Source organism: Mustela nigripes, chromosome 2, assembly GCF_022355385.1.
Source record: "Mustela nigripes isolate SB6536 chromosome 2, MUSNIG.SB6536, whole genome shotgun sequence".
Taxonomy (NCBI): domain Eukaryota; kingdom Metazoa; phylum Chordata; class Mammalia; order Carnivora; family Mustelidae; genus Mustela; species Mustela nigripes.
This window is the reverse complement of record NC_081558.1, coordinates 126870869-126898492: the sequence shown is the minus strand read 5'-3', so window position 1 is coordinate 126898492 and position 27624 is coordinate 126870869. Positions and strand designations below refer to the sequence as shown.

Here is a 27624-nt window from a genome sequence, read left to right as displayed (position 1 = left end):
TGTCTCCGTGTGGAGTAGAGCAGCCTCCCGTCAGCAGAACTGCTTTGGAGGAAGTCTTTTGCTTGTTTTAATTTAAAAATAATCTTTTACATCCTCTTATTCACTAGTAAAATAATAATTAATAGTGTCATTCAGGGGTATGTACCATATTTATTTTTTAGTTTAGGGTATTTCTGTTACATGATAATCTATCTTTGACTCAGGCAAATGTATACTCTAGTTAAGAAGCACAAAGATAGAATATGTGAATTTTGGAGGCCATTAGAGAAACGGTTTTCTGGCTTCAGATCGTCTCAGAACCTTTTGCATGTTAATATAGATCGAGAGTAAAAAAGAAGAGACATACTAAGCAACATTTCTCAAATATATTTTACCTTAAAAATTTTTTTCACGTAGCTTACTGGAATCTTATGGAATGAGTGTTCCAATGGATACAGTTTGAGACAAGTTTTTCTAATTCATTCTTACCTCTCCATTTTTATTATGGAAATACATTTTTTTCTTAAAATAATTTTGTTTCTTTTTTTTTTTAAGATTTTATTTATTCATTTGACAGATAAGGATCACAAGTAGGCAGAGAGGCAGGCGGGGGGGGGGAGGGGGGCGCAGAGCAGGCTCCCTGTCGAGCAGAGAGCCTGATTGCGGGGCTCGATCCCAGGTCTCCAGGATCATGACCTGATCTGAAGGGAAAGTCTTTAACCCACTGAGCCACCCAGGCGCCCCAATTTTGTTACTTTAATAATTAAATACCATAAATATTAATTCTGTTGTGATATCAAAAGACATCTGTTACTTTTTTTCCTCCCAGTTTCTTTCAAAGCTTGCCACAAAACTCTATGTTATTTGGGTATAAATCTTTACAAGTTCTACTCAGTGTTTGGAAATAGTGTCATTAGATCACTAGTCTAGAAATTAGAAGAATCTAGATTCTGACACTTATCAGCTCTGGGATTCCAGCCTTTTTAATCATATAATCTCTCTTTTCCTCAATTGTTTGTTTAAAAATTAGAAAAAAAAAAACCCTACAAGACACCCCCCCCACACACACACAAACACACAAAAGAAAACAAAGGTAGCACTTGTCTTATGCACTTCACGGCATGCTGTGTATTGAATTAGATAATTTGGGCGCCTGGGTGGCACAGCTGGTTGAGCATCCAACTGCAGGTTTCAGCTCAGGTCATGATCTCCTAGTCAGGAGATGGAACCTGTGTCCTGTCCCGTGCACAGCATGTAGTGTGCTTGAGAGTTTCTCTCTCTCTCCCTCTGCCCCTCCCCATGCCGCACTCACTCTTCTCTCTCTCAAAAAGATAAATCTTTAAAAATTAGTTATAGTTACTATATAAACTGGAAAGCATAATATAAATGTAAGGTGTCATCAGTATTACTACCATTATTATATAACTAATCTCACTTCCATTTAAGTTTTTGTAAATATTGGATAGAGTTGGTGGGATTTACAGATATGCTGAAACCATCTGAAGTAAGGAAAGAATGATTATTTGAATCAAATGTAAGTTTCTCCCAGTGGTTTTCTCCATCATCTTTTTAAAAGAGCCCTATGTGTTTATATGGGTTAGATAGCTTTAATTTGTTTCTTTTTATTTGCTCTTGGCCATCACAGCTACCATTCCCATGTGAGGATTTTTTTGTCTTATAATTTATTTATAAGTGAGATGGCAAAACTGTTTTAGTTTAATGCATTTTTTCTTCAAGTTTCCTGTAAGTAGCATTTATGAGCAATTTCAGATTTATTCTGTTATAATGGCATTTTAAAAAGATTATCCTTAGGCATTATGATGGCTTTAGAATAAACCTAGCTAAAAAAAAAATTTATCATTGTTGTGAAATGAAAATCTCCTAAATGTCTTTAAATGTAGTCCATCTTTTGGAGACCTTCTGTTTGGAGGCAAGTTTGTCTCCTGAGTATATTGAACAACAGTAATTCATGGCGTTTATTCAGCATTGTGTATTTTCAAAGCAATTTGCAATCATCAATTCATTTAACCACCCAGCAATTCCAGCACTGAGAAGCAAAAGTAACCTGACCACCACCTGAGCTGGTATTAGCGCCCCAAATTGCCTCTGTGCTCACATCATCGAGACTTGCTTTGATTAAAAATCACCCTTGGAACAAATGAAAAGCTAAATATAAGCTACTCCCCTCTATTTCTTTGTCCATTATTTGCTTATAAGTGAAATAATCTATCGCTACTTCAGTGAGAGCTGTGTCCCTGATAGTCCTTAGAGATGGCTTGCCTGTATAAATATGAAGGCAAGCTGTGTGCTAGCATCCTTTCAGGGAACTTTTTGTACTCATCCTTTAGGGTCCAACTCAGATGTTATTTTATAACTGAAATGTTTGATGAAACTTCTCCTTCTGTCTTCCCAAAATTTAATTAATGCCCTCCTCCTGTGTTCTCACAGAATTTTATACATAATTCTATTACAGCTCTTGCCACAATTTTGATGTAGCTCTAAGTCTAGACTGGGAGCATTTCTATGGCTTATAATCATGTCTCATTTACCCATCTATCTTCATCCCTTATCACAGTTCTGGATTATATAGAAACCCAATCATCTTTAAATCCCATTTTAGAGCTTACCTTCTCCAAGTGGCTTTCACTGAGCCATCTACACTTTGTTCTGGTTGATGTGAAGAGTAGAAGGGGCATCCAAATCAGATGGGCTAAGGGCAAGTCTCCTTGGAGACATTAATGTTTTGGCTAATTTCTCAGAAGGATGAGGTGGTATATTGGTGAAGCAGATAGGAGGGAAGGAATGGAGTGTGTAAAATCTCCAGGACAAGAAACAACATGACTGTGAACACTGAGAAACAAACTGAGGGTTTTGGAGGGAGTGGGGATGGAGGGTTGGGTGAGCCTGGTGGTGGGTAGTAAGTAGGGCACATATTGCATGGAGCACTGCGTGTGGTGCGTAAGCAATGAATCTTGGAACACTGAAAAAAAAAATTAAAATAAAAAATATTCTTAAAAAAAAAGGACAGAAACATCATGACACACAGGATGGATTATGAATAGTCTTCATAATAGTGGCTGTCACAGCTGGCATCCTTTTCATTACCACCACCACCATTGTCATCTTACACTTAGAATTTAGTGAACACTTTCTAGATGCCTAGTACTGTCCTTGGTTGTCTTATGGACTTTATCTCACATGATAAACACAATAGCCATGCAACGTAGGAATGATTAGCATTGTACTTTGTCAGGTGAAAAAAGTCAGATTCAGAGAGACTAAAGATATTCTCAAGTTCCTGTAGTTAGTAAGCAAGGGAGCCAGGATTTGAACCCTGTGGCCTGAGGACTGTGTCTTTCTGTGTTGCATTGTGCCACTTGGATAGTATCTCAGGCCTGCTTGCTTCTTGGAATACCCGCTGATTGTGTCGCTTCTCTTTTCTCCTTTGTCTATGAACCTGCAAGAGGTGAGCAGCCCACATGCTACCTTCAGTGACACTTTTCAGTTCTGTGATTCTGTTCAGAATCCACACATCCTCTAAAAGGCCTCCTATAGAAGGAGTCGCCATTAACTGCAAATGGAGCTCTGATCACAGGAGGAATGGGGACAGGAGCTGAGACCATTATTCTCTATTCTAAGATGTCTAAAGCAGACCATAACACCTTTTATGTTTTCATTCCTTGCTTTGAGGCCTACACCTTGAAGGCTACCTTTCTTCTCGGGTCCCCCAAATGGTTTTTATACTCAAAATTATAAAAGGCAATGCTATTAGTTCATACTCTCGCTATTTAAGGAGGCAAAATCTTTTCCAATCTTGAGCACAATTACTTAGGGGATATTTAATTTAAAATAAGGCAGAGTGAGCTCTGTTGCTTGAGGTTAAAGATGGGATGTGTTCCTTACAGTGCTTTGGACCATGTAGTGACTTATTGCAGAGTCAGCAGGAACCATCTGAGAGTTGACCAATACAATACAGAGTCACTCACAATTTACATCAGTCAAAGAAATCAATGAAATTTGCAAAACTTTGTGGCTCTCCAAAGATTCAGATGTTACATAAGATTCTAGCTAAGAGTGGCTTACTATATTGAAAGGTTCCATTCCATCTTACATCTCAAACATCTATGTCACAAAATTAATTCAAAGGGCATTTAATTAATATAAAAAGGATATGGAAGTGTATGATCTGGGGTGGGTATATCTATGCATGCATTTCTGTCATTTTCTAGTGTGGTACGTATATTGGGAGATTTAGAAAACATGGGAGGGATTATTTTTTTCCTTTCCTTTTCCTTTATTTCATTTTAATTCCCATTAGTTGCTTACATATTCTTGAATAGGTCTTCATCCTTTGGCAACTAAAAATAATTATTTATAAATTAATCTTATATGATTCATCTTATATAAAGTTTCTTGAAAATGTATCATTAATGAATATACATTTCCTTGATCTTGCCCTATAAACTCTTTTCTTAGGTAGTAAAAGTCTAGATTAGAGGGTGTAGGTAATGGCAAGCCACCAACCTTTAGAAGCACTGAAGCTTACAAGATCCTTTACAAGTGATTTCACTCTTGGTCTTGCAAGATTTTGGAAGCTGCCATCTATTATAAGATGATACTAAACTAAAAATTGGAGGAAATAACAGAGCATTGAATTTGTGACCTTCTCACATTAAGATAGAAAATGGATAGAAAACTGCTAATTGGTATTAAAATGCAGTGTTGAGTGCTATAAGCTTTGTGGTGGTAACTTGGACATTGTCATTTTGATTAGGTTAACAAAAGCCATCCAGAATAAGACAAAAAATATGGTGGTCTTTCCAAAATACATGAGGGCTTTATGAAATATTAACATTAACTGTTAAAGTCATGCTTGGTAGGGATAAAAGAAATGAGTGTCTTTCAGGTAATGGCATGTGAAGTGTGAGTAATGGAAGTTTCTTAATTGGGGTGGAAAAATCATAATCTTTTATACATCAGGGAAAATTTAATAGAATTGTTGGATTTTAGAAACAATTTAACAAAGGCAATAATGATAAATTACAAAAGAGAAAATATGTTAGATAAATTTGCCAGAATGATTAGGCTTCTGAAAAACTCTCCAAGTAGGCAACTTTGAGTTTGAGTTGAATTTAATGAGAAATATAGGATTGGGGGACAGAGGTAAGGAGTAACTCACTGCATGCATTTACATAAATATTTTATGAATATTAAAGCAATTTTAAGGAAGCATACTAAATATATATCATATTAATACAATTTGTGAGTCTTAAAATTAGTAAAAAAATTTATTATATTTAAGAATTTCCATCTCCTAATCCCTTTCCCATAGTAAATAATTTACTATCTTCATCCATTGTTTTAATGAAATGCTTTTAAATGTGTTGTGCTCTGTTTCAGTTATGAAGTTATAGTTCCTCCTGCTACCATCCCCAAATCTAACAGGTTCTGACTGAGTCACTTGGAATTGCTCACCTTTTGTTCCAGGCTCTAGGGGGGGTCTATTTTCTCTCTCAGTCTCTCTCTCTCCTTCTCCCTCTTGATTTCTGGGATATATATAATATATATATATATATATATATATATATATATTATATATATATATATAAAATATATATATAATTTTTTTCTTTTTTATATGTTTTATATATATATAATTTTTTTTAAGACTTCATGGGGGTGAGGGAGTCAGGGAAAAAAATCCTCTCATTCTGCCTTTCCTCATTTTTTTAAAAAGAAGTTCCACAGCTCTTATTCTAATTATCTCCAATTGTAAAGTCATCTAGGCATATTTGAACCATTTTTCATAGTTACTGACCAAGGCGTTAAGAATACATTTACATATCTGATACTTGAATTTAGAATAAAGAACATGTTGGCAATAGATTTAGTATGGTACTTAGTACTAATAAAAATAAATAAACCTAATTTATTCTCTAGAGCTCTTAAAAATGATAGTTTTGGAAAAGTTTTCATTTTGCTAGGCTCAATATATTTTTATAAACATTACAGACTAATCTTCAAAGGAAGGAACTAATGATTTGAAAACATTTTAAAAAATTTTGATAGAGTGCCTTGGTGGTTCTGTCAGTTAAGCACCTGACTCTTGATTTCAGCTTAGATCTTGATCTCAGGGTAATGAGTTCAGGCCCCATGTTGGGCTCCATGCTGGTTGTGTAGCCTACTTAAAAAAATTTAAAAAAATAAAAAATAAAAATTTGTTGTTGATATTAAAATTAGGCATTCACACCTATAATTCATTCCATCTTTAAAGTTCCCGAATTCTGGCTTTTTTGCTTTCCCTTTTCCTACTACCTTCTCTTTCCATACTTTCACTTGTTTTCAGAGTATAAAACAGTTATAGAGTTCCATTGGCCAATGTGTGACCACCAGATGCTATGAGAAAACATTCCTAAAAGGGTCTCAGAATTAATGCCCAAAACGTTCAGTTCAGTGCTGATATTTTAGCTCACAGTTCTAGGGAGCTTAAGGTTGGTGAGGGCTTTTTTAAACTTGTGAAGGAATTTAGATGTCTTGAACAAAAAGACAGGTTGAGGGACGCCTGGGTGGCTCAGTTGGTTAAGCAGCTGCCTTCGGCTCAGGTCATGATCCCAGGGTCCTGGGATCGAGTCCCACATCGGGCTCCTTGCTCGGCAGGGAGCCTGCTTCTCCCTCTGCCTCTGCCTGCCTCTCTGTCTGCCTGTGCTCGCTCGCGCTCTCTCCCTCTGTCTCTGAAAAATAAATAAAATCTTTAAAAAAAAAAAAAAAAAGACAGGTTGACAAAAGAAAAACAGTTAATGCAGGCAGAACACATCACACAGGAGAAAACTTTATAAAAAGTAACCCAAAATGGTGACTTAGAACTCTGGTTTATATAACATTTCAACAAAGAACAATAAATTTGTGGAGAAATGACAGGACAAAGGAGAGGGATTTCAGCCTTCCAAGGGTGGCAGACTGTGTGAAGGCAAATATATGAGAGGGAACTAATGGAGTTAGGTGTGTCTACAGAATCCTCTTGTGCCTTCTCCGCGTTTGTAAGAGTCTGTCTTCAGTGAAAGGAGAAATTCTATCCTGCCTTTGGGCATGGCAGGCAGAGACTAGAAAGCTTTTTTTCTGCATTTGTTATCTCTTAATTGTCTTCAGCTCAAAATAATTTTTATGTCCGAGGCAGATCTTAAGGTGATATAGTTTGATTTCCTTCACATACATAAGTAAAGCCTCTACTTCAACATACTTTAGAATAAAGCACATTTGCTCATCTTAAATTATTAGAGATTAAGACTCCAAGTACAGATGATTTCAGAAGTAATTGAAATTCAGAGAGAAAAGATGGCCATTTCCTGAGTCTTTTCCACACTGAATTTTTACAGCATTGATCTCCGCATACTTTGTATAGTAACATCCACTCCTTGCAGCTTTTCTCTCAGTTCATACCCAGAATGAGCAATGGCTAAGAATCAGGCTTCTGGAATCTAGCCCCATCAGACCATTAATTAGCTTTGTGGTATGTGCAAAGGCACTTAAACTCTCTGGGCTTTAGTTCTTACAAATGTAAAATGACTCTTTCTTCATGACCTTTAAGAGAATTTACAGCTTAAAAGGTCTTTAATTCCATTCATTTTTGGTCTTTAGATATATATTACTATCTCTATTAGGCCATGGCTTCTATATCTGACATCTACAATAGTGCTGGTTATAATTTAGGCACTCAAGAAATTAAATTTATTCAAAGGAAATAAAGTATTAAAGAATACATTCCTGTTACAAGTTAGGGACTAGCCATCATATTTCCTTGTTCTCAGTGATGCATAAATTGTTGGCATATAGAATAGAGTTAACTCTGAAACTGTTTCTGTTGAGACCAGCCTTATTCAGACTTCAAATTAAGATTGTAGCGAATGTTTTAAGCCTGTGGGCTATATGTCTACACAGATAAAGAATAGACAATAGAGTAGTAGTATTGGAATGAATTTGTACCATGTCCTATTAAGGCAGCAGAAAACATCTAAACTCCTCTCAGCACCCCCAAAATTCTCCTAAAAATAAAAAAGCTAATTATAACTCATAGATAATCTAGGATGATCCACACTTCACCAGAGGATTGCAACACTTATTTCACTTAATTGGGAATGATGTAAATGAAGAATCATTTTCTGGTGAAATAGCAAATGGAACTTGGTTTCTGGTTGAAGGGTTTTCATTGATAGTTCTTTCTCTCTCTCTCTGTTTCTTTAATCCAGTGCTCCTGAACTCCTCCTGAACACCTCCCACAGCTAGGGTCAGGTGTGTAAGAATATTATTAAAAGTACACTTTCAGTGGAGGAAGTCTCTAGAATGTGTTACTGCTAATCTTCTGAGCCATTAGTGGTATTCATATGATAAAATGTTAATGTTTCTCTTCTAATTTAAGTGCATTTCTTTTTTTTTTTTTTTTTTTTTAAGATTTTATTTATTTATTTGACAGACAGAGATCACAAGTAGACAGAGAGGCAGGCAGAGAGAGAGGAGGAAGCAGACTCCCTGCTGAGCAGAGAGCCCGATGTGGGACTCGATCCCAGGACCCTGAGATCATGACCTGAGCCGAAGGCAGCGGCTTAACCCACTGAGCCACCCAGGCGCCCTTAAGTGCATTTCTGAACATACCTCAAAGCCAAGCCATGCTGTGTTGAAATGAGGAATGTGATTGGATTTGATTTTAATAGAACATAACATTGATGGAATTGAGATTGACCTCATTATGATTCTCAATTCCATACTAGATCTTTGCTTTAGGCATTAAAGAGCATATGGTAATAACTTTTTTTTTTAAGCTTTGCTGTTAAAGATTTAGTGGAAAGATTATCTGGAATACTTTTTATCAAATATCTTATTTAAATAAGAGGGATTCTTTAAAGCATTAGCATTAAAAATTCACAGAACGTATGAAATTAAAAATAGAAAAATCTATTAGGTTATCTTTCCTCTCCCAGAAAAGGATTACTTCAGAGAAAAGCAGCTATGAAAATGAAAAATCGTAACTGAAACAATTATAATATTAACATTACAGATGAAAGAGGAAAGAATGTATTGGACTGGTTAGAGAAATCAACTGAAATAAATATTTCATTCTTTAAAAAATCCTTTACTCCATTTTTATAAATTAAGTTTACATGTCTAAAACATGTACAATTAAGTCATCAGTCCTTTTTGTTGTTTTTAAAGTTAAATGATTTGAAGTGTTTTTATTACAAATAAACAGCTAGAATTTAAAAATTTGATTGAAAATTCTTAACACAAATCATCTGCTTAAAGTACCTTGTGAATATTCTCTACCTTTTTTGTTTTTGGATTCTCAACACAAGAATTCTGTTTAAGCACACATATATGATTTTTCATTTTGTTACATAATATATGCACAGATTGAAATGACTCTAAGTCTTATATATATACTATAAAGAAATTATTAGCAGACTTATTAATAGAATTGTTCCTGGTTTTATTTTTAAGAACTAATGATCTCTCATCCTATTGAACATGAGGTAGATGGGTGGAGGGAGGAAATACTTGACGTTTTTTCCCTCTATCCATTTTATTCATTGGCTGGGGTTCTGCAAATTAGACTGACAAAAGATATTGAAAGACACATGGAGTTCATAAACATGTACATTGTGGATACACAGAATTCAGTGATGAGTACCTCAAAGGGGTGGTTAAAACTTGGGCTTATAATGTCTGCCTTGAGCTCAGGTCATGATCCATGGGTCTTGGGATTGATCCCTACACCAGGCTTCCTGCTCAGCAGGAAGTCTGTTTCTCCTTCCCTCTCCCAGAGTCCCTCCCTCTTCATGCTCTTTCTCTCTTTCTTTCTCTCTCAAATAAATAAATAAAATCTCAAAAAAAAAAAAAAAGCATTTGGACTTATATGGCATCTTAATAAAAGAACAATAAAGTTGTAGAGAAGTGTCAAGACAAAGGAAAAGTCTTTTGAGTTTCTAGAAGTGACAAACTGTAGGAAGATAAAACTAATTGTAGGTATGGGTTAGTTTCTAGAGGTGAGAAATTGTAGGAAAGTAAAACTAATTGTAGGTATGGGCAAGTTAGCAAAGTTTGTTTGTGTAGACTCTTGGCATCATCTTGTCTCCAATGATAATGTTGTTACCTCCTTCCTCATTTGGAGGTGGGGAGCACCTTCACAAGTGGAATTCATATCTTTATGTTCTGCTTTCAGGCATATAGGGACAGAGTAGAAGAGGCAAAGACCTTATCCTGTGTTTATTTTTTCTAAACTGCCTTCAGCACAAAATAATCTTTATGCCAGAGTGGTATATTTTGGGATAGCATACTGCGAACTTCTTCATGACTAGGCAATAAACTTTAAATTCATCAACTTAGTGTATCACTGATGCTTTGAATTTTAATGATTTATTTTGAATGACTCAGTATCTTTTAGGAAAATGTTCAATCTTTTAGATACTCTTTACCCCAGTGCTGCTTCTCTCTAGCTGGGCATGTATAGTTTTGTTTCTTGTGGTGGGAGTATATCTTATCCAGCAACAGTGGGGCTGGTCTCATCTGCTCATAGCCTATGAGGTATGACTGTTTCCTGTCTAGACATTTGAGTTGGATGCTGGTTGGCATCCATGAAGGGAATCTGTAGCCCAGTAAAGTGTCAACTCATCTTGATGTTCAGCATTCTGTAGTCTTTTCACATTTCTTGTTTGATTTCAAAATTGGTCCTATAGATTTAGGTAAAATTGATACTATGGGCCAAGCAGTCTCAGCCATGGAGAGAGAAAAGATGAGTGAGATACATAAAATAGATAGCTCTGATTTTTAAAATAATATTAATTTTCATACCAGAAAGTTTAAACTTTCTGTGTGCTCATAAGCTTACAGGTTCTAGTAAAGTATGTCCAAGCAAGCAAGAAGGTCCTATAGCTTTAGCCCTACCTATCTCCCCAAACTTGTCTTCCTCACTTTCAGTGATCTGCCAGCCACATTGGCCTCCATTCTATTACTTCTTGTCAAACTCCTGAGATATGGCCTTTACTCTTGCTGGCCTCTGAGCCTAGAGTGCTTTTTGCTTAGATGATACCTTCTCATCCTTCATTGTCTCAGCACAAATGTCACCTCCTCAGCGGTCTGTCTTTGATTCATTGCTGTATCCCTAGTACCTAGAATACTGCCTGACATATGTCATAATATAGACTAAGTGAATGAAATTTGAATGAATAGAGAGATATCATTTAGTCTTCATAATAACTTGATAAAGTATACATTGTTATCCCCGGTGTTATCCCCAGTTCACAATGGGAAAATTGAGTCTCAGGGAGGTTAGGTGACTTGTCTAAATTTATCATATTAGTTTGAAGCAGGAGTGGAATTCTAATTGAGGTCTATATGAATGCAAAGCCCATCTTGGGACACTAAGCCATACCGTCTGCTTCTGTAGTGCAAATTTTGTCACTTATTTCTAATAGCTCAGTTTATATGCTAATAGACTAATGTGTTGTTGTTGCTTTTTTTCTCTATGCGCTACCTAGCATAAGCATATTATGCATATAATTTGAGGTAGATTCCCCTCCCTACATCTTATGTGAAAACACAACCGCATCTGCATATTCATTTTTCATAAAGCCTCATAAAAGGGGCTGTTGAATTGTACTCTTAACAGTAAAGCTAAAAATGTCATATCCACTCAGGTATGGAAATAATTTTCATAAATAATTCAAAGAGATGGCAACATTTTTAGATAGGAACAACTTTCTGCAACTCTCAAAAATTTGAAGTATTTTTAAGTGATATTTGGCTTTTATGTTCAACTCCAACTGAAAAATGCCAGCATGGTATAATATTTCACTTCACTGAAGTAAAAGTTCATGTAAAACAATATAGAGTTATTAAGGAATAACCAAAGACTTTGCTGATAAATTAACATAAGTTTCTTTGGTTCTGGACAGAGCTCCATGTCCTCTTCATGACCATGATTGGACACACGGCTGCTTACTCTCCAGGCCACTGACATATCTGCAACATAGATGATGGATAACTCCATCAAAAAGATTTTATCACTCTCCTCATAATGAGGGATTTTCGGGTGGTCTTTACCTGATATAGTTACTTGAAGTACTTCTGGCTGAATACTTCTCTTTTTTTAATGGATGAGAGAAGGAAAAACACAATTTTTTTTCTCATCAAATTTCCAACCTCTACATGCTTTGCTTTAACTATTTGTGCAACTGCAGATAGAAAAGCTGAGCAGTTGCTAGGTAGCACATTTCTGTAAATCGATCCACAAAAGACAGAATACAGTGCATTCTGAAGAGGTAAGGACTAGAAAACGAAGCCAAATCAGCAAAACAAAGTAATACAAAAGGCCTGAAGCAAATTAATCATGACAGAAACTATATAAAATCTGGAGAACAAGTTGCTATACCTTGAACCTTCAATAAATTAATTCATTTTGAATTTTTCTAGAATGGAAAATGTAAGTGCAGACTGATTCTAGGTGTAAAACTAACTGTCTCAAACATACAGAGTGATTGACTTTGAGAGAGTAATAGCAATAATTGAATACTTTGTTAAGTGTTTTTCAGTTTTAAAGAGCATTTACTAAAACATTATTGTAGGATCATAAAAGTGACGGAGTTTTCTCTTCCTTTGAAAGCAATTTTGTTGTCCCTTATTTGAATGAACGTGAATCCACTAAAATGAAATGCTCGTGTTTGGTAAGATTATAATGTTTTGGGCTTAATTTCTGACATAGAAATTTTGACAGTTTTTAGTACAAAACTGTTATGTTGATGAAGAAGAGAAATTCTATTAAAAACATTTTTTTTTTACTCCATCCATTGCACTTTCTTAGAATGTTTTCCATTAGTAGAACTAACTTTATTAGTAATCACTTATCTGTATTGATTGAACAGTAAAGAACATTAGGTTTGCTTATTTGTTTGATTTTACATCTCTTGGTGAAAAACCAACTTCTAAATTATTAGCGACATGCTTGAGGATTCAAAACATGTCTTTGCAACATCTTGTTTCTCCTCAAACTAGTAACTGGTTGTAGTTAGAGATTCTCTTTTGAGTGAGAGATATACAGGCAATTGTTCGTAGAACAAAACTGGCTCATGATAATTATATGCACAAGAAAATGGGTAAAGCTATGAGGTAGAATTTACTGAAATGCTTATTTAAGTAGTGAGGCTAATGGCATGTAATAATAGGTAAAAACTCTAAGAAGAAATTTTTAGTATTTCTAAAGATATAGGCAAGAAAACTGAAGATTTGGGGAGCATGACTTGAGGTCTCATTGTTTCCTTCAGTAAATGGCTGAGACTATAGAAGACAGAGGAAGGGTTGGGAAATAAATGACTGACTTTGAATTACAGAGGTTTGCCTTAAGAAAAAAAGGAGTATCTGGATAAGGATAAGGATTAAAAGAATAGGAAGGCCAATTTCTTCTCTCACAATAATTCTGTAGTTGTTTTTTCTAAAAATGGAATGGGGCTGAATCAAAAGGTAAAATTCCTTATTTCGAAGAAATGTTGAAACCAATGAACAATGACTTGGTGAAAGAATTGTAAAAAGAGTTCGTGTGAGTGATAGGAATATCTATTTTTAAATATCCTTATAGTATGAGGTTTTGTGATTTTGTTAATTTCTTTGTATTTAATTTTTTAAGAAGGGTGCAATTCTATGAAACACCAGGCTACTTAGCCTAGGTTATAGGATATGAATATGAATTTCTTTCTTTCAAAAAGAGTAAAGATATATCTCCTATGCGCTAATCCAATACACAGAATTTAACATTTACAGAATTGAAAAAGAAACTCTATTTTATGTAACTCATCATTTCAAATTTGAGATTATTTAGAGAGTATTATTTATTGTGACCCCACAGTGGGGAATTGTGGTAATACAGGTTAGCTCTGTTAGCCAACTCTTATGAGGACTAAAGTAGAGAACAAATCTGGAACATGGAGTAACATGGAGAAAGGACTACATAAGTAAACTGTTAGGCCAATGTTCCAACTCTTGTGAAGCCGAACATATTCTTCTGTGACAATTGTCATAACACTTCAAAATCAACTCATAATTTACACAATGTTTTAAGCCATCCTAGTATGAATTTACCTTGTGGGACAATGCCTTTGATTTTGTAATGAAAATTGATAGAAAATGAGAATATAACTGAGTTTTCTGAGATAAGTTCCATAAAATTGAAGAGTATTTGTTTTATATTAAAGGACTGGATTGCTACATTCCCTAAATATAGTTAAAAAGAGTTGAGTTAATATATTCCAATTAAATTAAACATAATTGAATAAGACTCAATGGAAGTAAACTATAAGCTGCTGCCATTTATTTTGAAATTTTTATTTTGAATCATTTCAAGGAAAACTAAGTTGTCACATGAAATACACTATAGCTTGGAAACCTTTTTTCCATGGTGAACAAAATCCAATTTTTGGACTTTTGGCCCATTAGAAGAAGTTTTGAGATGACATATTATCCTTTGACATCAGAAAATAATCACTACTGCCATGGGCACTTAGAACTGTGTTCTTCCTTTCTTCTTCAGTTTTGTGTATAACTCTGGTCTTAATGAATTGAATAGGTCATATGACAAAGATCATTCCAACCTGATGTGCTAATATTCAGTTCTATTTTATGTTCCTTTTATTGATGATCTGCACCATTTTTTCCCCATTAATAGAATTTACTCTTTTCTATGTTAATACTCAGCTCAGTGCTTTAGAAAGAAGTTTTCAAAAGGGTGAGATCATACGTGAAATCCTTAAAATTGGGTCCATTTTTTGTTTTTGTGTGTGTGTTTCTATTTGTTTTTTTGTTTGTTTGTTTTTGCTAAGCATAAATAGCCACCTTGCAAATGCACATTATCAGTTAGTTTTACTGAACACAGTTGGGGACATAATGTGAAAGAATGTGAGTAGAAAGCACATCCATCACCACTCCAAGGGAATCTGTTACAAACTCATTCCCTCTGTCCCAAGTGATCTCTGCAAACAGAGGAAGTCCTCTTATTCAATAAGATCAAGACTGTAGTTGGCTGGTTAATAGACACAGTAGTTAGAGTATGCAAATTCAAATAATACAAATAATACAAATACAACTAAAATTAATGATACATACAACTTTAAGCATTTATTTTGAAATAAGACATATAAATATACTTCTGGTGATTCATCTTTTCAATTAGCAGTAATCTTTTAATGAAGAATTAAGGCTTTTTCTTTGAATGCAGGCCCTCTCTGGAATGTTTTGTGTTATATTTTTAGTATAAACTGCATCTATTTTGTCCCTTCTCTATATCCAGTTTCATTTTCTTGAAAAAGAAGTGAAAATGTAAAAATGTTTACAAAATTAAGCAAAAAATTCTTCTGTGTTTTTATGACTTTTTCTCATAGCAAATTCAACAGCAGTTTTTCAACTTTTCACCTTTAGCAAGGCTCCCCAAAACTCTTAAATAATTCTTTTAAATTTAAGACTCAAATTTCAATTTAAAATAACATACAATCAAATTTATATAATTATAAATATGCTCTAAAAGAAGAACATTATTTTTGTTGTGGAGATGTTCCCTTCTCCACTTCCCATACGAAGAAGTAGATAACAATTTAATCGGTGATATAAGATGTGAATCTATCTACACAAACAAACCTTACTAACTAGCCTTTATCTACCACTAATTTCCCCATATATTTATCTTCCTACTGTTGGTCATCATTAAAGCCAAAGACCTTTTCCTTCATCTTGTCACTTCTGTACAAAATTCTTTGTTAAGATGCTACATAAGCCCAAGTTATAACCACTTCTTTGAGTTACTCATCACTGAGTTCTCCCATGTGCGTGTTCATATAGGCATTAACAAATCCTGTATATTTTTCTCTTGTCAATCTGTCTTTTGTCAGTTTCTTTTGAAGTCCCAGCAACTAAACCTAAAAGAGTAGAAGAATTTTTTTCCTCCCCCACATAGGCATTCAACTCAGCTGGTGGATTAAGAAACTAATGGTGAAGGTACAGAACCAGCAGTAGGTTTGAGGGGGTACATACTCAGGGTGACATCTACTCTTTTTTCATCTTCACGTACAGCAAAATCCAAAAACTCATCATCAGGTGACACCCCGGCAGCTGGGTAGAGAAAGAAACCCACTACTAGACCCCATGTCCTGCACACCATGGAGCATAATGCCACACACTTTGCACCCCCCCGCCTTGTACTTCAGTCTTGGAATTCGGAACTCTATCCTGGTAGGAAAGCACTGAAGCATGTGGGGGAAGTGAAACATCCTCGAATGAAGCCTATAGCTATATGGGATGGAGGGAGCAGGGCTGCCTGAAAAACACTGGCTATGGGCATAACAGCAGGGATAGTTTTTGTGTACCTTTTTGTTTTTGTAAAAAAGAAAACTTGGAAAGATTGAAAGAATACATTTTATATCTGGATTTTTACAAATAAAGATGGCTATTATAATGCAAAAAAAAACTAATTGTGAAAAAGCAGTCACTAGCTTGAGTGTTCATCATGTCATGGATGTCAGTCATTGTGTTTAAAGGAGGAAATGGTTATGAGGGATAGTCTGACAAATTACATAAATGGAAGTCAGTTAAGAGACTTTCTAGTGTTCTAATTTCTTGATTTTAAACTTCTTAAATGAAGTGACTACATCTTATATGTCCTTATATAACCTATTACCTAGCACAGTGCCTAGCACATAATAGATGCATTTGTTTCTGCATTTGAATTAATACACTTTTGGCAACATAATTATCCCAACAGGAAACTGTACCTTCTAAGGGTGTGGGTGGTAGTTGTGCTTTGTTTAGTTTTCTCCCGTGCTCACTGAGCAATAAGACAATATTAACATCCTGTTTGTGTTTCATTTTGATTGCCATTTGGTCAGCTTGAGCTTGAGAAAATTTATGCACAGTGTTTAAGAGGGCCAATTTATGCTGAAAGCTTTGGAATTATCTTAGAGCCATTTTGAATCAAATGGTAGAAATCAAACGAATCAAGTGAAATTTGGTATACAGTGTCAAAACATGTTTGGATTACTCTCTTCAATATAAGCATGGAAAAGAGCTGGCCATTAGTTGGTCATAGGATTTTTACTAGATATTTGTTTTCTATAAAAATATACTTGTGTTTTATGTAAGTTATACTTGTTCACAGTTTTAAAAGTCAGAGTAATACAAGGCCTAATATTCCTGTTTTAATAAGGTCTCTGCTGATCCAACACTCCCATTTCTTGGTCTCTGTTCCTTAGACAGAAACTCTTTCACAGCTGTTTCTTCTGATATGTATTTCTGTATTTCTAAATAATATGACCACATTTCTGTTTTCTGATATTACTATTCTAATAATGGTCCATCTTCCTACTATAGAAAATGTGGATTGAGCTCTCTTACTTCTTATCTCCTCTCCACGTTATATATATTTTCTCTCTCTTCCATCCTCTGAAACTTATGTCACATGTTGTTATTAATCATTATTTTTTTGTGTGGAGCCATTAATTGCTTTGTTTTTCTTATTTGTTTATTAGTGTTAGTTACACTAACACTAATTTAGCACAAATGTTCGGAGAAAACTTATAGGTCCCCTTCAGTATGTCAATGCAACAGGGAATCTATCAGTCCTATTTTCTCTTTCGAGATAGTTCTCCTGGGGTCCTCTAGCCACTGCTCCAGTGGGGCTTGTTTCCCTTGGCTTTGTGGCACAGTTGTTGCTTAAGATCTCTCTTCATCACTGCTCTGAAAATTCTTTCTGTCTTTCTCTTATATTAGGTTCCCTGTTTTCCAAATCTCCTATTTTTGTGAGAATACTTTTTAGTAACTATCCAAAAAGACTGATTAAAGGGTAAATTCCTTAAAACCCTTGTTTTCTTTAAAAAGCTTTCTTATAGCCCCACGGATCATAGGGCTACTTAGAGATTACTAGGTTGAAAACTGTTGCCCCTCACAATTTTTAAGGAAATGCTGCATTCTATTCTTGTCTACCTTGTGATTTGAGAAGTCTAATGCCTCTATTGTATCTAACTGGTTATTTTTATTTTTACTTATTTTTATTTTTTTATCTGATTGGTTATTTTTTAAAGCTTTTATAATTTTTTTTCTACCTGGTGTTCTGAAATTTTACAATATTGTGTCCTAAGGTGGACCTTTTTCATTCATTTGTGCTCTGCACTTGGCTGATTTTTTAGTACAGAAATGCATGCCTTCGGTACTGGAAAATTATATTCAGTTTTCTTGGATCATTCTGTCTTCTGTATTCTCTTTTCTCTTCCTGGAACTCTCATTAATTAGATATTCATTTCCTGGATTGATTGTCTACTGTATTTAAGATTTTGGTCTCCTATTTTCTATCATTTTTTTTTTAACATACACATTCTGAGAAATTTCTTCAAACTTTGTATTGGATTTTTTATTGGACAATGATTTTAATTGTTAAGAGTTCTTTCCTATTTCTAAATGCTTTTGTTTACATTTTCCTGATCAAATTACATAGGTGCAATATCTACACATCTTTCCTTCTTTCATGTCTGAAGATACGCATACACAAATATGCACGCGCGCGCGCGCGCGCACACACACACATTGCATTGTTTGTTTCCTCCAAGGTTTTTTGTTGTTTTTAGTCCTGATCTTGGTACCAAACAGTACAGAAAAGACCAAACAGTACAGAAAAGATTGATGGGAAACTCCGTATGTATATATGCATGAAGGAAGCTATCTTGGGCAAAGGAACAGGGACAGAAACCAGCTTTTTTATTTTTGGAGGACATACAAATGTCAGTCAGAATCTCTAATTCTTTTTTCTTGGTCCATTTGGTTTTTCCAGAAAAGAATGCTCTGCTCTCATTCCATATGGACAAATATATTTAACCTCTGTTTTCAGTATAGTATTTCACCCCTACCCCTGGCTGGTGTCCCTGAATCTTTTCAGTGAATCAACTTCCTATCTTCAGTGAGGGTGAGGAAAGGGCAATCAGTTAGCAGGCTGAGTGGAAAAGTAGGGTCTGAGCGTCTGAATTTTCTCCTTTGACTTAAAAATAATCTTCCTGCTTTTAGGCCCACCCTGCACCTCTTAGGTCCCTGGTAACTAATTCCTAAGCTGAGCAGGGATTGTATATCTGCATGTGGTTTTCATCTGACTGGTCCATACCCATCCCTTCCCTAGGCAGTGAAATTCCTCTGGGTAACTCAGTATCTCATTCCCTCCCACATTCTTCCTTCCAGAATTGGTTGTCGTGTCCTGTCTGCTGATGTCCCAGCTCCTATTTTCTCGGCACTTCTGTGCTTATAGTTGAGCTCTTTATTTTGATTTTAGTACAATTTAGAGTGGGAATAGGATAAAGATTGTAGTTTCTTCTCTCACTAGTACTAAGAAACTAATATTTGCTTTTTAAAAAATCCTAAATATATTGTATCTTAACTGCTATTAATTTAAAGTTATTGCTTCTGAAGTTTGGTTAATATATTTTGACTTTGGATATTAACTTTCCTAAATCGGTACTCTTGAAACCACTATAACCATTTATCATGAGTTATTTCCATAATCTGAAAAATAAGCAGTCTGATAGCTACCTTATAATGTGAAGAGTTAATTTGTACACTATTACTTTTGAATGTACTTTAGATTATGTTCTTAAGTTTATCTTATCTATTCTATAATAAGACATTTTAATGTACGTCTGATTTCCTTTCATTCTCACAAATATTTGCATTTAATGCTTTGTTTTCTTTATCTGATTTACCTTATGAAATATTTCCTTTAGCAGAGATTAGAAGTAGTTTATTACTTATTTTCTGAGTCAATGAGATTCCATATATGTAAATATTGTAATCGAGTTATATAGTTAGAATATGTCTGCATACATGCTTGAGTCATTCTCTCTGCTAACATAATTTTCAATGGAAATATATTACTTTATTTTGCAGATAAAGTGTATTAAGGATATCTTCTTTTTAAATAATGTATGAATCTGTGCTTATAAGTTTATGATACCTTCAAGTAGGCAACATTGTCAGTGGAAAAATTATTGTGTGAGTTTGTTTTTATGTTGCTAATAAAAGGAAACTGTGTTAGGTAAGAATACATTAAATAAGTGATAGTTGAAGTTAAACTGGAAGCTACTGAATTGTGTTTGTGCTGAAACGGAAACAAAAAGCAGTATTACCCAGCATTCCCTGAAGCAACCATGCCAGATAAAGTTTTTATTGAACTTGGCAAGAAAATGATGACAATCTTTTTTTTTTTTTTTTTTTTTTTTTTTTTATTTTTTTTTTAACAATCATATCTTTAACTAGAATAAATTGCTGGGAAAACAACAGTTCCACCGCAGTGACATTTTATCTAGTCTTTCTTTTTAACTATTCACATTTTGGCCTTAGCTAAGCTTCAGTGATGACTTAATTGTCACTTGGTTTAAGTGGGAAGTTTAGTCTATTCTATATAGGAAGTGTAAACTAAGGATTTTCATTACTTTTCCTCAATTGAGCTAGTTCAATACAGAAGTGACTTGGAGAATCCTGACCCCAGTACTAAATAGTACAGAACCAAAGACAAGGTGATAGACTAAGTAATGCCCAGTACACCCACATTCCAATCCTCCAGACCCTATGAATAGGTTACCTTATATGACAGTGACCGAAGGGACTTAGTAGAGGTGATTAAAGATGGGAAGACTAACTGGACTTATCCAGGTGAGCCCAATGATGTAATCACAAGTGTACTTATAATGGGGAAACAGAGGGAGTGGAGACCACAGAAGAGGAGAAAGTGATGTGATGATAAGAGCAAAGACAGATTGGATATGCTGCGCTGCTGGCTTGGAAGAGAGAAGAAGGTGCCATGAACTAAGGAAAGCAAGGAATGCAGCTCTAGAAGATGGAAAGGGCCATGCAAGGACTCTCTTGTAGGGTTCCAGAGGAAATGTGACTTTTCCAACACCTTCACTTTAACTCAGTGAAATTGATTTCAGACTTCTGGCCTCTAATACCATAAGAGATAAATTTGTGTTGTTTAAATGTATTTTATTATAGTAGCATAGAAAAGGAATACAGCAAATTACCCCCAAAATCTTTAAAAAAAATACAAAACCAAAAATAGGAAAAGAAAGCCACAAAGCCTCCATTCCCTTCAGACATAATCTAGATCCATGCTGAAGGAAGATTTCAATGGAATATTTGCAAGATGGTCCAGCTGCCACTATTTTTGTAGAAAGGTTTTTGAGAAGATTTTTCCATTAGGTGAAATATTTAGTGAAATGGTTTGTAAAAGTTATCAGAGGTATCCAAGCTTGGAAATATCCTTAGGTTCAGCAGCAGAACAATTTTGTTTTAATCCTTCCTGGAATTTTTCTTTTTATACTAAAGGGAAGTGGAGTGAATTATATAATTAGTAATTACAGAGGAACCTCGGGCTAATTTGTTTACTGACTTTTTTAGAGATGGCTATGGTACTTGTTTATTTATTTATTTTCCTACAAGTAATCATGGCAGAACATGAGAAGCAAATGTATGGTATTTATGAAGCTTAATGGGGAGAGACTGAACTGCAAAATGCTTTATGAAGATGTGTTTTAAAATGTGACTTCAAAAATGTTTTAAACAGATGTATATGAAAACAAGGACAGCAGTCATCAATTCTTTGAGTATTACATAAATGTCCATATCCGTTATCTTTTGGTACATAACGAACCACCCCAAGATAATAAGTTTATAATAACAATAAGCTAATAAGCTTGAAACCACAGCCATTTATTTGTTCATGATTCTACAGTTTGGGATTGGCTCGAGAGGTGGGTTCTTTTGCATACCCTGCCAATGATCTTGCCTAGGCTCACTCACGCAGCTGTAGGCATTTGACAACTCAGCCGAGGCCAAGTGAACCAAAGGAATCATACAAGCCTGGCAGTTAATGCAGGCTGTCGGCTGTGGCACCCTCCTCTTTACTGCCTCTAATTTGCTCATAGACTAGACTAGGTTTCTTCAGAGGATAGTGGAAGCATTGCAAAAGGCCAAAAACAGAAGCTGCAGCTCTCTGAAGGCAGCCTGAGAAGTCACACAGTGGTACTTCCATCACATTCTCTTTAGTAAGAGCAAATCATGATGCCAGACACCTCCTCCCTTTTATAAGTCCAGTCCATTTTTAAGGGGTGGAGAAAGAGTCCACATCTCAATGGGCAGAGTATAAAGTCACATGGCAAAAGATATAGATAGAGGGTAGTGCAGTTCTCATTAGGAGATACTTGTTCCTCTACCCCATATCTCTAAAGCACATGATCCCCATCTTTTATCTTTATCCCAGCAAGGTGGGTTTTTCTGTGTTTTGTTTTGTTTTTTCTTAATTAATGATGAATAATGGTGGGAAGTAGTAGGCATGGCAGGGAATTTGGTTTGGAAAAACAAGGCACTTGAATATTTGAGGGCATGTATAATGGACATTTGTTTTCTGCTATTGTTTTTTTCATTACTTGCTTTTAAATATGTTGTTTGAATATAAAAAATACAGAAGTCCTCTTCTGTTTGTATATAGAAAATACTGTGAGGTTGTTCAAATTACTTGATAGAAGTGTATTGGAAACCAGAGTGCTTTGATCTTTCATTCTATGTGCTTGTGAAGGGAAAGTATTAGATGTACAGTTTGGGGAAATAGGCAGTAAAAATGCATGATGGGGCTACCAGGCTATTGCTTTGGGGGAGTGGTTTTCTCACTTGTCTGCACCTTAGACCACCTGGGGAGCTTATAAAAACATTGATGCTTAAGTCCTATCCCAGCCCAATTACATCAGAATTTCTAGGTATCCATATTTTGTAAAAGCTTCCCAGGAGAGTCTAATGTGCAGCCAGGATTTAGGACTACTCACTGCTTTAAGGGTTAGAGATTTGAAGGAATGGTTTGAAATAATGAGGTTTGGGGATATAGTATAGAAAGGTTGGGTTTGGACAGGGGCCTCCAGCCAGAGCTGATAAATTGGCAGTGCCTCAAGGTGGAAAAATTATTAGCCTTCCTGTTTGACTTATATAGGAGAGGAAGTATCCTAATTTTCTGATGGGGCTCCTAATTTTTTAATATATTTGTAGAGGGCAAAATAACATTAGTGAGAGGACATTATTTTAAACTAATATAAGTAATTGAAACTGATAATAGAATAGCTAGAGATAATAGTGAAAGGATTTTCATATGCCAATTGCTTTTTTATGTTCTCTGTTTAAAAGAACAACATTTGTAACTAGAGATTTGTAATTTGCACCCTCTTTCCCCTATGGAATTATTCTTAATTCATTTATAGGTAGTGTTGAAAGTACATTGTTTAAAATTTGGAGAGGCTTTTCAAAAGAACAAGGGACTATGCTACTTTCCTTTAATTATTCTTAAATATATTACCCCCAGGAAATGGAAAAACATATTTGCAAGTAGTATGCAAACCATTTGTCCAGTTGTATGGTTTTGTATAGGAGAGAATTCTTAGCCACTGTAGTTGGAGAATTTACAAGGCTCTAGAGTAATCTGGGATGGATAGAAATGTAGCCTGTATAATGATGCTGTTGCAATTTTGCTTGTTACTAGCAAAGCTCCTTCCTCACTAATATTTTCCATAGCTAACAGAATAAGTGTTTGTATCCGAGTTACTCACAAAAGACTAAAATAATCGGACTATTCATTAGTTGACTTTCAAAAGTAGCTGATTAAAAACAGCATCTCGGTGGCTCAACACTGTCATCCCAAATCAAGACTTGATTGTGAGTGGGGAGAGTAATCTAAGACTGTACCTGAAATGAAAGATTAATGTCTCAGACTGGGTGAAACCAAATAGGTAATATTTCTTTTTTTTCTTAAAAAAAGTAATTACTGGTGGAGTAAAGAATACATTCAGGCATTCAAAGATTTAAGATGACATGAAATCTTCAGAGTTAGAGTTATAAAAGTTGATTTATTCCCAAAGATCCAGAAAAATGGTTCAATGAAGCCATCTCTGTATGTTGAGATTGCTTCAGCCCAAGTCTCCAGGATACAAAAAACAAAACAAAACAAAAAAAACACCACCACCAAAAAAACCCCCAAAAACAGCATTGTGAGGAAGACTATCTAAGGAAAAAAAAAAACTTTAAGTTAAGGCTGAGAATTTAAAAATAAAATAAAATAAAATAATTCATTTGATCCTGAAGTTAAATCTAAAATAATCTGCAGCAAAAGGCTTTTTGTTTGTTTATTTAAAGATTCCTCATCCTTTGAGATGAGGTATGTGCTGTGTTTAATAAAGATTATGAGACTGATTCTTTCCACATAGCATCAGCTCCCTGTGGTGTCTTTATGTGTTATGTGTGTATGGGGGGAGAGGGCCTATATTAAGGCTTGGTTTCTCTGTGTGATATTCTTAAAAAGGTATGTATCAAACTCTCTAATGTTAGGGGTCCAAAGCATAATGCAGAAACTGATGGGACTGATCTGCATAGAATCCAGGTGGTGCAGTGAATGACAATGAAGTCGGAGGATAGGGCCCCAAGCAAGATGAGAGATCTGCTCAATTGTTGTATTTCTCAAGAATTATACCGAAACTTAATTCTGATTATGGACAACGCGTTATGACCTGAAGCAAAGATGATGAGCAAACAAGAATGAGAAAGACTCTTCTTTTCTGTGATGTGTATGTATAGCTGAGCTTACCAATTTATTTTATTTCCCTAATTGATTTCATAGAGGGCTCTTATTGAGTGAATATGGGAAAAGCAATATTCATACCAAACCTTAGCGTAAAGTAAGTAAAGGAAATGATTACTAGAGCTCCTCAAGGTAATTATACTACAAGGGAATCAATATAAAGCCATATTGCAGTGTTTACTTCAGTTATGGACCTATATGTATATGATTGGAAATTGTTGCAATCTTGCTATAAACTAAGCTGAACTTTGTTTTCAAAATAACAAAAAGGTAAATATCTTCTATGTTAACATCAAAAATACTTAAAAACTCAGATCTGAGGACACAATACAAAATATTTTGTGTTAGAATATAACTTGGTATGATAATGACTTCCTATGGCCTGTGCAAAGCTTATCATGTTCTTTCTCTCGATTTTTTTCCCCCTTTAGTTTCCCATCACATTGCATTTGGAGTACCAGTTTTTCTGTCCTCCAGTCATCGCTCTGTATTTACATGTTCCTGGGTTGTCTTGACTATTAATTGGATTTTAGAAACCAGTGTTTTCCTATCTGTTATTTCCAATTTACCATATTTTAAACCAAGCTCATTGTCTACCTTTTTTAAACCTCTTCGTGTTTTCCCTTTTGCTCTCAATCAATGGCATCACAACCCCATGATCAGATGAGCTCGAAACCCAAGTGTCCTCATGTGTTCTCCCTCCATCTCAACACCCAGGCTGTGTCAACGTTCCATGTTCTTTCCCTTCACTACTACAAATCCAGATTCAGGCCCTTCTCCTTTTCACCCAACTTCTGCCATGCTTTCTAACTTCTTGCTAGTATTTTACCACTTCTGGTAAAACACATGCATTCTCTGGCATTGTGTTCATGGCCTGTCCCAGTGTGGACTGTGCAATCTTAATCTTCCACCAGTTTTTGCATCTCTCCCCAGACCCTCCCTCTTACTAGTTTTCTGGTGGTAGTGAACTCCTAGAAGCTCCTTAAATATTCATATCTCTTGCCTTTCCACATCCTTCTCCCTCTTCTTGGAAGGCTCATTCTATTTTAATTGCTCATTGGTGAGTCCCTTTTCATCTTCTTGTGTCATTAGTTCCACTCTTTCATCCCACATCCCACACATCATGTACTACTGATGGTCTGTGCAATGACCCTGTTATGTGGCCTGTGTCCTTTGGGCAAATGCTACCTTGACATGGAACTGCTACAAAGAAGTTAATGTTAGTGAAATGCCAGTTGGGAATTAAAGCATAGTGTTTTGATGGGGAGGGTATGTGATATGGTGAGTGCTGTGAAGTGTGTAAACCTGGCGATTCACAGACCTGTTCCCCTGGGGCTAATAATACATTATATGTCTATTAAAAAAAATTAAATAAATAAATAAATTCAATTTAAAAAAAAGCATAGCGTTTTGAGAAGTCAAGTCCAATGACCTTGTAAAGAAACTGTTAACAATGGTGCTCTCTCAATGGTGCAGGTGTAATTGAGGGAGATGGTGTCTGGTATAGACATGAGCTCATGGGGTGTTGGAAGTTGAAGGATAGTGACCCTAGTGGTTCTAGTGGAGGTGGGAGACCCAGATAATATGGGTCTACCTGTCTCAAGTGCAGAAAGGTAAAAGCCAAAGCAGCAAGTATAAGACTGAGTTTTTAGAAAATAAAGGACACTGAAGATCAAAGATAAGATAAAAAATGTAAAAAACAGGTTTAAATGTTGGTGCCAGGTTGATGATGAGTTGAAGCTGATCCAGGAATCAGGTAGAAATGGAACTGAGCAGAGAAGGAATGGAGCAAGGGGTTTTCTGGGCCACAGTCAGTATCAGGCATGAAATGTCCTTAGCTTGCCGTTATTTATTTATTTATTTATTTATTTATTTATTTATAGAGGATACATAAAGCATGAAGCTTGGGCACATTGAATTGACACAGGCCACTGATTTCAGCAACCTCTGGTGTCCCATTTCCAAATTCAGATTAAAATGAGGGCAAATAAATCCTACTTTGCTGTTTCTAAATAATTGGGATTGGAATTGGACTATGGGGCTTATTTCTAAGGTATCTTACAGCTCTACTGTGTTACACATCTATGATTTTATTTTTATTTGGTTATTTGATGTGAGCCATAATAGCATTTAGCTAATTTCGAAGTGAGTCATGTCAGCATCGTTCTTCTCTTAACTTAGTTTCTGTTTTCCTTTTAATATTGAAATATTGTAATACAGAGGTGTAGTATTGTAAATTAATAGAAATTACTGAAGTCTTTAGAATTTCTTGAAATTATACAGTATGATTTTTTGGAAGCTCTACATTTTCTAAAATCAAATTTGTCATGTGAAGCTTTAGGTACTATGAAGAAATTCAGTGGACTTACGTTTTGGCAATATACTTTAGATTGTGATTTTATACCTTTTTTTCTTTTGGTAGCACATACACATATATGCTAACATGAGAAGGACTATATGGAAGTGTAGGTCTTAAAAATACAATCTGATGATGGAGAAAGTTAGACATTTAAGTCTGGAATGATTGGTATAAAGTGTGTTGAATGAAACTATATAGTTAAATATCTCAAATGATAAGAAATAAGCTGTAAAGAAATATATATAAAATAAATCAAGAGTTATTGAATGTTTACTTGTCACTATAAATTATTTGGAGACAGTACAGATAATCTGAATGGAAAATTATACCAGAAATATCTTCCTCTGAGCCATTTATACCAGCTCTTTTGTAAAATGTTATTTATCCAATAATTTTGGTGTATCTTCTCTTGCTTTATTCTTTTACCTTCTTCTGTTGATTCCCCTGACTTCAGACATCTGTAAGAACTTCCAGATGCACTCTCCTGGCCCATGAAATCAAGTGTGGGTGAGACCTGGTGCAGAGCAGGAAGGCGACCCATACTTGGTTTCAGAGGCTGCGAGAATTTCTACGGTTTCGAGATGAGAAAATGTCATACCTGTTTATACAGGACTTT

At 35.2% G+C, this 27624-nt stretch overlaps 1 long non-coding RNA gene across 1 annotated transcript in view; it reads left to right on the top strand.

The window, feature by feature from the left end:
- The window catches only part of LOC132010098 (uncharacterized), a 256813-nt gene that overhangs the window by 213069 nt on the left and 16120 nt on the right, over positions 1-27624 (top strand). The window lies entirely within an intron of this gene.